Source organism: Euprymna scolopes, chromosome 3, assembly GCF_053919585.1.
Source record: "Euprymna scolopes isolate OS-2025 chromosome 3, ASM5391958v1, whole genome shotgun sequence".
Classification (NCBI taxonomy): Eukaryota; Metazoa; Mollusca; class Cephalopoda; order Sepiida; family Sepiolidae; genus Euprymna; species Euprymna scolopes.
The window spans coordinates 172,304,282-172,316,876 of NC_136484.1; positions in this window are offsets into that span (position 1 = coordinate 172,304,282).

Below are 12,595 nucleotides of genomic sequence, written 5' to 3' on the forward strand. Positions count from 1 at the left end.
ATAGTTTTGTAGTTATATATATATATTTATAGTTATGTAGTTATATATATATATTTATAGTTATGTAGTTATGTATATATAGTGTTATTTATATATAGTGTTATATATATATATATTTATAGTTATGTAGTTATATATATATAGTGTTATATATATATATATTTATAGTTATGTAGTTATATATATATAGTGTTATATATATATATATATATATTTATAGTTATGTAGTTATATATATATAGTGTTATATATATATATATATATATATTTATAGTTATGTAGTTATATATATATAGTGTTATATATATATATATATATATATATATATATATATATATATATATTTATAGTTATGTAGTTATATATATATATATAGTGTTATATATATATATATATTTATAGTTATGTCTCGGAAGCAGAGTGAAAAGCACATCTTATTTTTCTTTTATCAATATTATTTTTTTTCCTTGTACACATGTTTGTGAATTATTCCATGAATTTCTGCCTTTGGATTATTATGGACCATCTTCTTCCAATTACGGGATTTCCTTGGATTTTACTTGTACAAATGGAAATTCTTTTTACTTTCTTGAAGTTTTACATTTGGATTTTACCGTCATTGGATTTTTTATCTTCCACCAGACTATCCATTCATGTGTAATCACCTTTTTCTTTACCATATTCCCTCTGCTTAACTTTTTTTGTTTTCAAGTAAGATCATTGACTTACTTGTTGTTTCATCAAATACTTCTGCATGCAAAATTCAATCCCGCATTTTGCTAGTTCCTACCCTCTGATGAGAAGGAGAGTAATTCTTCGAAACTCCGCGGATTAAGGACTATCCATTTATCTAGTGTTTCCTTTTCAGATTAAATATGTTTTTGACTCATTTCAAAGTGTTTTTAACATATTTTATTTACTGTTTGCTCATATTTATATATATATATATATATATATATATATATTTACACACAAACTCATATATATATATATATATATATATATATACACACACTCATATATATATAAATATATATACACTCATATATATATAATATACACACTCATATATATATTGAATAACGGCAAAAGCATAGAAAAAAGAAGACACACAGCGGATGTGTTTGTAACGTGTGTAACGATTGTAAAAATATGTAGCACATAAAAACATGGATGTAATGCAGTAAAAAACTGTAATTTCATCAAAAAAAGACAGTACAATGAGAAAAGACGATAGAAATTAAAAAAAAAAAGGCAGGAAAACAAATGAAAACATGAATGAAATGCAGTAAAAAAAGATTTATTATGCAGTGGTGAGGTATATTGTATCTTGTTGCTACGACTTTTGTCATATGTTTGGTTAAGGATTAAGTAGAAGCTGATGATGAAAGAAGCATTACAGCAATCCCAATGCACTTATGGCATGGGAGAAAGATTCAGTTTTGAGAAGGGTGCAGTTTGTAAAGTTTAAATTTGTGTTAATGTGTTCATGTATGTGACTAGTGTCTTAGTTGGGTTGTTGTGGAAGTACATTAAAAATGCAGTAATCTTTATCTTATCACCATTTAATGTAGACCCTAAACCCTTTCTCACAGATGATATGTTGCAGATCTTTCTTTACTCTTTCAGTATTTTTCTGGTAAGTGTATGACTGAAATCCAGTTTCTGGTTACCTTCTGTAAGACATTCACAGCAACAACTTTTTTGTGTTCACTGTGCTCCGAAACTAAACAAAACTTCCATGAACAAAGTGTCTTTCAACAAACTTCCTATCTATAGAACACAATACCACACTTCTCAGCTGATTCATATGTTTTTTTTAACGGTAAGAGTCAACAAAAATGTTGAACCATTGTAATCAAAATTTTCCACTAAAAACAGTTAAAGCAAAAACTCGTCTTCTACAACTACTATAAAGAACTTTCCCTTCGCTGTGTATTTAGACCAAATTTGATTCCATGAACAGAGCTTTTCTCTTGAAGGATTTTTCTATCTGTGTAATTACATACATCAGGGTTGCTTTACAGCTGACTACAACATGATCGTTTTTAAATCCAATATCAACAAATACTTGTTCAACCGTTCTCTTATATAATCAAAATCTGCTCATCTCACCCATCATCCCAATCTTTTCACTGTGTTGTTTATCATCCAATTGACGATATCGTTCAATCGTATCATGTGGCCTAAGAATTGTTTTATTAGCATGAAAAATAAATGTCATATAAAGAACAACTTCAGACAGAAATTGGCGGTGACGTCACGTTTTCAAGTGTTACCAAATTGGGGTCTAATTACTGAATATAATTTAATATATAAAATAAGACAGAGCTCAACTGGAGGAATATCTTTTTTTTTTAATTAAATTAAACAAAACAAAAATGGAATAAACAACCCACTAGATAGTAAAATTATGATAAGGCTCAATAACTAGTTGAGCAGTATATTTGTTTTTAATAAATCTTAATTGAGAAGCATTTTTAGCTACACATGTGCATACATGTTTCATCTGTAGCTTTAAACGAGCTACCTTTGATAGATATTACCACTCAGGTTCACACTGGACCTGGCAGCTAAGGAAGTGACCCCACGCCTCTATATTTTACCAGATTGGGGGCTAATCATTGAATATAATTTAAAGCACGACAGGAATCATATGTATGGGAAACGATTTTGTCAAATTAGCATCAACAAATTTCTTAGATGACTGCAAATACTTCTTACGTATCTAATATTTTCAATTAGCAACAGAAAAAAAGATGAGAAACTTAATTATGTGTGTGACAGAAAATTATGTTCTAATTAAAAGTACAGCTCAAAAGAAATACAGTGTAGTTTTTGAAATCATCAAGGATTATAAAGACAGCTTTACAACAGAAAAGTCTGTGAAAGACCAAAGTAAAAGAATCCTAAGTAACTCGAAGATGACCGAAATTAATTAAAACATGAGTTGAAGAACACTGGCATTTGACATCGAAGAAAATTAAATCTAATCTCGAAGAATATGGTGAAAATTTTAGCACGTCAGTCTCTCCAATTAAAACAGAATTTTAAAGTTTGATGATCACCATAACAATTCTCATCACGTAAATTTGAGCAAGAAAAAAAGAACATTTAACTTGGCTCAATAATTATTTCGTTCAACATTTCAGTAACGCTATTTTAAAGATGAATTTCCATTTAATTTTCTCAGGTAGAGAACTCAGGCTCCTAACAAACTTGGAATCAGAACAGTTGTGAGAACTCCAACTGTTCAAGACAGGAATTTTACCATTATCAATTCTTATAAGAAAAAAAATGACTTCAAATGCAACAGTAATTTCCGATATTTTTTAAAGAATATTTGAAAGAATATTCTCTTTGAAGTACATTTGGCAAAACTAAAACGGAATAAACAACCATGTTAATACGTCCTATGACAGTGTTCAATAACTAGTAGAGCAGTATATTTATTGAGAATAAATTTTAATTAGAACATATTTTTAGCTACATATACGTATACATGTTCCATCTAAAGTCTTTCAAATAGTCTTTGTCAGACGATTTAAGTTGATAAGAGAAATGAATTTTAACAACTTGGTTTGAGGAAGAGTAGTCATACAACAATGAAGCTGAAATTGTTGTAATATTTTAAACATGGTTGTACTAAGTATGATCTAAAAAGATTTAAACGAATATATTTATAGCCAGGAGTAATAAGAACGAATCAATCAGGTATCGAAAACGTTGTATGAAATTTATTGAATCTCTTCAAACTTTTCAGCCATAGTTTTTCATCTTGACATAAGAAGAAGACCATTGCTGACTCTGACTGGATTAATACTAACATTATTTGTCTGGAATTCTTTAGCATTCAAAACTGCTTTGGCTTTCTCCCGATATATATAAATTTATAGATGACGTTTAATCAACACTGATGAGTAGCCATGAGATAAGATACTAATTTGCTTTTTAGCAATCAAAAGAGTTTAATCCCTCCAATAATATTAAGAAAAGCGTTAATTTTTGGAAGCAAACTAATGCAGTAATTGCAAGAAAATTAACTTATGAGCAAAGGAGTTTGCGACAAAGGACATACGACTAAAAGTTTTCTTTGTATAGTTTTTGAGGTTGTAAAACTTCCAAGACTAACGCGCACACACACATACACACATATATAATTATTACTATAATTATTACTATAATCATTTTTAATATCTACAGACACTGGTGTTTCATCTTTTCGCGAATCATCAGTTCAGAGAGTTATGATTACAGCTTGTTGGGAGATTCGCACCTGGCCATCTCTGACTCCATTTGCAAGAAACAAACCACACAGTCAACGTTAACCATGAGAAATACAATTGAAATTAACATTTATATAAATGTCTAGACCCTACAGTGGTCTTAGGATTATAGCATCATGATCTGCGCACGCAAGCTTAGGTGACTGACTTTAATTTCAACTGCTCAACAATAAGAATTGGCTGAAATAGAGAGAGAAAGATAGAAAAAAGAAGGTATCCAAAAAGAATTAGAGATGCTTTAAATTGAAACCTATATATTACAGAATGGAATGATAAAATGTTGCCTTAAAAAAACAGAAAACAAAACTTTATTTTAAAACTTTTATTGAAAATATCAATTCAGGTAACTTGATTATGTAGTAGAGCTGAAATCTATTCAATATCGTCGCTTCCAGCCTCAATCACCACTTCAATACGGGTCAGATACTGAGAGCAAGCCTTTTCCACAAGCACCGGTGGGAGCTCGGCGGATAGCGACGACCGGGCTGGCTTTGGGGTTGTGAGAGATCATACTGGTGATCTTCTTGACACATGACCAAACAAAGTAGTCCAGCGGGGGTGGGGGATTACAAAGTTGTAGCACTCCTTCTGAAACCAGGCCTGGCTCTCTTTGAACTTATGGGCTAACACTGAGTCCTGCTGCCACAGCCAGGCTTTGTCAGTTGCTATCTGATTGCACCAGAGGATCACCATCCTCTTCAGCACATCCAGGTACAGTTTGGTGTTGACTTTCAAGTTGACTTTGAAGAGATGTGAGATGGCATGATGACTCAAATTCACACCAAAGACCATAACCATGGCCGGAAACTTTGTATTCATCACCCTAGGAACGTCCCTGTTATTTGTGGCAATCCAGCAAAGCATTTTGAGGGTGCTGGGTATGGTTCTGTTCTCATAACTTGAATCGGTAGAGAGCATGAGTTGTACAATGGTGCATCTCCGATCTCGCTCATTGAATATTGTGTCATTTTCAGACATGATAGAAGGCTCCTATTGCACTTGGGATTTGTACACAACTGACCAACTAGTAGATGCTCTGCAAAAAAAAAGTAACCAGTTTCCATCAAATGGAAATGGAATCATGTCATTTTTATAAGACACCAATTTTCTTGTTCAACCCTGTACTTAGCCTCTATTTCTTTCCTAATATACCTAATGCTAGAGATCATATTTCTTATCTGTTATCTAGCATGCCCTCTCCTCTTCTGATGAGAAGCACAGGGCTTCGAAATACCTAGGCTTAAAAAGCATTTATATTCCTTACTCTTATTGATGTAATTTCCTTATTGAATTAATGGATAAATCCATATAGACTAGTATATATTTATATATAATCGATTTTATTTCTTTTTGTATATAATTTAATTATTATCTACATATGTTTCATACTAATGAAGTCATCATTGTGAAATGAAACTGTTTAGCCGTCGCAAGAGTCGTACTCTGGACACGAATCACCTTCAATTCATTTCCTGACGTTCTAACCAAACGGCTAATTCAACAGTCGAGAAATATCTACTATTTATGTCATGAAGTGGAAAATCTCATCAGCCGTCCTAAATAGTCAGTAGATCACGTGGTCAGAAAACTTTGCATTTTAGCTTAGATTAGACAGATTATATTACTTTCGCTTAAAAAAATACCAGTGGCATGGAAAATATGTATATAAAGAAAATATATAATCGCTATAATTTCACTCATTGTTAATAGCATGTGTCGTGGTGTAGAGGTAAAATTCCTGACACTGAAGATTATAGTTGGGAGTGATTTGATATTCTGGTTCCGAATCTTAACATTAAAATGTTTGCAACGTCTAGGATACACTGAAAAACCATGTTATTGCAAAACAAATGTGTATTTCACTCTTCTCTCTCTCTCTCTCTCTCTATATATATATATATATATATATATATATATATATATATATATATATAAAGAGCAAATAGTTAATAAAACATGTTAAAAAATACTTTGAAAAAGAGTTAAAAACATTTAATTTGAAAAGGAAACACTAAATAAGTGGATAGTCCTTAATCCGCGGAGTTTCGAAGAAATACTTTCCTTCTCATCAGAGGGTAGGAATTAGAAAAATGGGGGATCGGATTTTGCATACAAAAGTATTTGATGAAACTGCAAGTAAGTCAAAGATCTTACTTGATAACAAAAAAGTGAAGCAGAGGGAATAGGGTGAAGAAAAAGGTGATTTCACGTGAATGAATATTATTCTTTATGTAAATGCAGTCATATCTTGTTACGATGTACAGACCGTTGCAATCATAATTTTTATTCATTTTTACATAAACATTTACCTATCGCTACACATTCATGAGTATGTTTCAGCCAACTAGTTATAAATAACTAGAGACATCATCAGGCGATGATGCTTTTACAAAAGTCACGTCCTAATCTTAATGCATATGTAAAATAAAATAAAAAATATATCTTGAACACATTTGCATAAACCTCGTTAAATTCATTGGATGTTTTATATCTAAATGATATTAAACTACAATAATTATATATATATATATATATATATATACATAAAGACGACATGATTCCATTTCCATTTGATGAAAATCGGTTTTCTTTTTTTTGTTTCAAACCATCTACTAGTTGGCCAGTCGTGCACAAATCTCAAGAGCGATAAGAGCCTTCTATCATGTCTGACAGTGACACAATGTCCAACGAGTGAGATCGGAGATGCGCCACAGTACAACTCATGCTCTCTACCAATTCAAGTTATGACAACAGGACCATTGCTAGCATCCTTAAAATGAGTCGCTTGATTGCTATGAATTACAGGGATGTGCCCAGGGTTATGAAAACAAATGTTCTGGCTACAGTTATGATCTTTGGTGTGGTTTTGAGTGAGGGCTACATCATGCCAACTCACATCTTTAAAGTTGATTGAAAGTCAACACTACAGTATACCTTGATGTGCTGAATAGTGGTGATCCTCTGGTGCAATCAGGTGACCGCTGGCAGATCCTAGGTGCATCAGCAGGACGCAGCACCGGCTTTCAAGTTCAAAGACAGCCAGGCTTGGCTTCAGAAGGCGTGCTACAACTTTGTACTCTTCTCCCACTGCCCCCCCCCGATCCGAACCCAATGGATTATTTCGTTTGGTCATACGTCGAGAAGATCACCAGCGTGACCTCCTACAACACCAAAGCTCCTGCTGGTGCTTATGGAAAAGGCATGCTCCCAATTCCAGGCTCGTATCAAAGTGGTGATTGAAGCTGAAGGCGATTACATTGAATAGATGTCAGCTCTACTAGATAATCAAGTTATCTGAATTTATTTTTTCAGTAAAAGTTTTAAAATAAAGCTGTAGTGTTGTGTTCTGTTGAGTGACACTTTTATTGTTCCACTCTGTATATATTAGTTTTCTTGTTTATGACAAGAGGTGGCTGATGGAACTGCCATAATCAGTGTTGGCCAGAGTACATTCATATCCGTCCAGAACCATCCTCCGGGATAGTTAAGAGTAAAAGTTTTAAGCTATTTATGGAAGTGATTATTACCTCATTTTTTCTTTCCAGTAAATCAAATGTGTTGTTCATTATATTAGTATGTTTCATGTTAACATTTTAAATACCTTAAAAGTAACATAGAACCTATTAATATAGTTAATAGCATGTGATTTACTCAAAAGGGAAAAATAATCACCGCTATAAATATCCTTAAAATATATACTGTTAACTATCCCTGATGATGGATCGGAATAGATCTACAAGTACTCAGGTTTAAAGTGATTGTGGTAGTTACATCAGCCAGTTCTTTCCGGAAACAAGAAAACTAGAAAAGGTCCGAACAATTTATTTAGACATGTATTGTCTATATCATTTGATCAAACATATATAAAAGAAAGAATGCTGCCCATCTATCTATCTATCTATCTATCTATCTATCTATCTCTCTCTCTCTTTCTCTCTCTATCTATCTATCTATCTATCTATATATATATATATATATATATATATATATATATATATATATATATATATATATACAGAGAGAGAGAGACAGAGAGACAGAGAGAGAGAGCAGATTACCCGGCGTTGCCCGGTATTAAATGTAACGTTAAATTCCTTTTAAGAAATGAAGTTAAAAACAGAAAGAAACTGAGATATGTGCAGGCGAGTATTATGTTTTTTTTAAACAGTTCATTTCTTGAAAGTAAAGAAAAAAATACTCGAGCTGAGATCAAAATTAAAACCTAAAGACTATGAAGTCAAATACGATAACTATTAGGTCAGCTTGCCACGTCTTTAAAAGTTTTTGCAAAACTCTTGAACAGTTAACAAACAAATAAAAATCCGATGACCCCCCCCTCCAGTACCAATTTTTCAATCTTGACCCCTTAGCAGTAGTTCTTTCCGGATGAAAACCAATTAAAAGGCTTTACACATGTCTGAATATCCTTTATATCAAATTTCAAGTCTTTTGATCAATAATTGCTTGAGTACATAGGTTTCCTTACACATACATTACACTTATATATATATATATATATATATATATATATATATATGACGCCAAAAAGAAAGTTCGCACTTGTCATTTTTTCAAAAACAGCAAAATTAAGCTAAATAGAATGTAACTGTTAAAACAACCGTTACCTCCTTTTAATCGCCTTTTATTCCTCTATAATTTTACCTGTTTATATTTTTCTTTTAACTGAAATATCATAGTGTTCACGTAAATTTAAAAAATTAACTTTTAATCAAGAAGACAAAAAGAAACTCCATAGCAACAAATAAACTTAAAACCAGCTTAAAATATCCATGTTTTAGGCAACAAAGGATCTCTAATCCTTATTGTTGTTGTTCCAGGTTATAAGTTGGGGCATATGGACTAAATGTTACTTGTATACATTTAGTCCATATACTTCAACTTTCTCTTAGTGATTATCTTTAGCTCATTAATCTCCCCCCCCTTATGGTTTATCCAATCAGGAAATTGCACGGGCCATATCCAACATCTTGACTCCACTACTGGGCACTATCAGCATCTCACACATAAAGGACTCCGGAGACTTATGTAAGAGTATCTTGTGTAGTTTCCGACGTGTAGGAGACGGGGAGTCTTGTCGTGGGCGACGAAGCGTTTCACTGAAGAACCACGGCAACACACAGCGAACCAACAAACAATGACAGCCACGGCGCGAAGGTAATTAACAAAGCTCAGCTGACTGCACGAATAGAAACGGAACCCAACGGTCACTAACAGAACCCAACGGTCACTGTACTGATCGCCCCGAACGTCAGAACCCGACTGCCTCGCACCTCCAATGGACCGATTTTTATTCCTCAAGATGGCCTAGCTAATTTGCATCCCCGCGAGATCTCGCGTGACCCTGCGAGATTCCGTCTCTAATAAAAGCAGGCAGGCGCCATCTTGGAACTCTTTCTTCCGCTGCCCCGACCACAGGATCAGCCACCACCCTGCACGCCAGGCACACACGGACCCTCTTGCGCCGAGGGTTACGGTTAGTCCCACAACTTACTCAACAAAATCAAAGATATTAATGTACATAACAAAACTATACACAGCTTAGATATAACATCATTATATACTTATGTCCCCATTAAAAAATACTTAAACTTACTCCATAAACACTTTAAAAAAAAACTAACATTAACTTACCTTTTCCTCCCGACACTTTTATAAAAATCATTAGACTAACATGACTTATTTTCAATTCAATGACAATTTCTACAGACAAAATTTCGGTCTTTCTATGGGTAACCCACTCAGTGGAGTAATAGCCTGTCTTTTCTTAGATTTCCTAGAATCTGGTCCTTTCAAATTTAGATGAACTCCAAACACAGAATATTTTAGATACATACACGACATTTTAATTTTTCTTCCTGAAAACACGCACATAGATAACATTAAACACAAATTAGACTCAGTCGAACCCTCCACAAAGTTTACCTATAAAACAGAAAACAATAACTCATTACCTTTACTAGACATACTGATTATAAAATTCAATAGAAAACTATCTTTCAAAGTTCATTGCAAAATGATTACATACATTTCTATTCACACCATTATAACAACATAAAAACAAGTATTATAATTGGTTGCTTCTTACGCGCATTCAGAATTTGCCGTCCACAATATTTGGACGAAGAATTCAAATACCTCACAACACGTTGAAAACCTTGCAATATCCCACATATTTCATATTGAATGCTAAGCGAAAAGCCACACAAATCTTTTCCAGGATAGATAATCAAAAATCATATACATCAGACCTTTCTCTTATAAACAGACACCTTCTTTTACCTACACACACCAATAATACAATAATTTGCAACACACTAAGCAAACTAGGAATTCCAATCATACAAATCACATCACAAACTATAAGATAAATATTAAAAACTACAAAACATCTCCAAAACAAACCATTCTCCAATGCAGGCATATACACTATTCCTTGCCAAAATCGCTATCATAGATACTTTGGTGAAACCCAACGTAAATTAGAAAAAAGGATCAATGAACATAAAAAAGATATAAAAAATAGCAATTCTCTAAGTGCATTATTCTTTCATTCATTGCAGCATAATCTCACCCTTGAATTTAAATAAGGAAAAAATAGTTAAATTTATTTCAAAGAAACCGTGCCAGAGACTTCTTGAATCAGTGCTTATCGCACAGTCAAACACAATTAAACAACGTGCAGGTTTTATAATGTAGCGGCATTAATAAGTAAACTTTTATTGAAAGAACATAATTTAATTGTAGACACAGGTTAACTTTCTCACGCCATAGAAACACCCTCTGTAATAATTAATACATATAATCGCAATCAATAAATTACATAACAAAACACACTCATTTCATTTCTGTTACACACCTATAATTGAATTTTAACGGACCTATTTTTTCCAGAATCTTTTAAAAACATATTACCGACCAAATGACGTTATTAAAAATCTCCCTCTCTTTAACAACACAAATTGACATATACATATTTTCATGAATTACTATAATTTATATATATATATATATATATATATATATAATACATATAATATATATAATATATATATATAATATAATATATATATATAATATAATATATGAGCAAACAGTTAATGAAATATGTTAAAAAACACTTTGAAATGAGTTAAAAACATATTTAATTTGAAAAGGAAACACTAGATAAATGGATAGTCCTTAATCCGCGGAGTTTCGAAGAAATACTCTCCTTCTCATCAGAGGGTAGGAATTAGTAAAATGCAGGATCGGATTTTGCATGCAGAAGTATTTGATGAAACAACAAATAAGTCAAAGATCTTACTTGAAAACAAAATAAGTTAAGCAGAGGGAATATGGTAAAGAAAAAGGTGATTGCACATTAATGGATAGTCTGGTGGAAGATAAAAAAATCCAGTGACGGTAAAATCCAAATGTAAAACTTCAAGAATTTCCATTTGTACAAGTAAAATCCAAAGAAATCCCGTAATTGGAAGAAGATGGTCCACAATAATCCAAAGGCAGAAATCCATGGAATAATTCACAAAAAAGTGTGTACAAGGAAAAAATAATATTAATAAAAGAAAAATAAGATGTGCTTTTCACTCTACTTCCGAGACATAACTATAAATAAAAAAATCTGGGAAGAGAAAGGAGAAAAAAAAAGAATGATAAAGTTAAATATAAAATATAAAATAAAGGGAAACAAAAGTCAAACTGACCCAGACAGGAAATGTTAAAGGCGCGAAAATATATATAGGGCAAAATAATATAGGTCAACTGAAATGTACTTAAATGTCACTTAAAAAAAAAAAAAAGGTGTTAGCAAGAATTGTTAAAGGACATTAAAAGGAAAATAAAAATAAATAAATATATATATAATAAATAAATAGAAAATAAAAAATAAATAAAAAATGAAATATAATAAAAAATAAAATATAAAATATAATATAAAATAAAGTAAAATAAGAATAAAATTAAAAAATAATATTAAAAATTATTTAAGGGGAGAAGATGGCCGGTATCTGCAATTTCAGGAAAAAACAAAATATATATATATATAAATAAAAAATAAGTAAATTCATATAGTAAAATTTAAGTAAATATACGTACAAGATATGAAAGTGTGGGTAGATTGATATATTAGATAGATAGGAAAGTTTAAAGAATAAAACAGAAAATGCAGATAAAAATAAATAAATAAATAAAACAGAAAATGCAGATAAAAAACCGGCCATGCAAAGAAGAGATAAAGAATTAAAATAAAGGATTATTAAATTATAAAGTATTAAGTATGTCGAAAACGATAA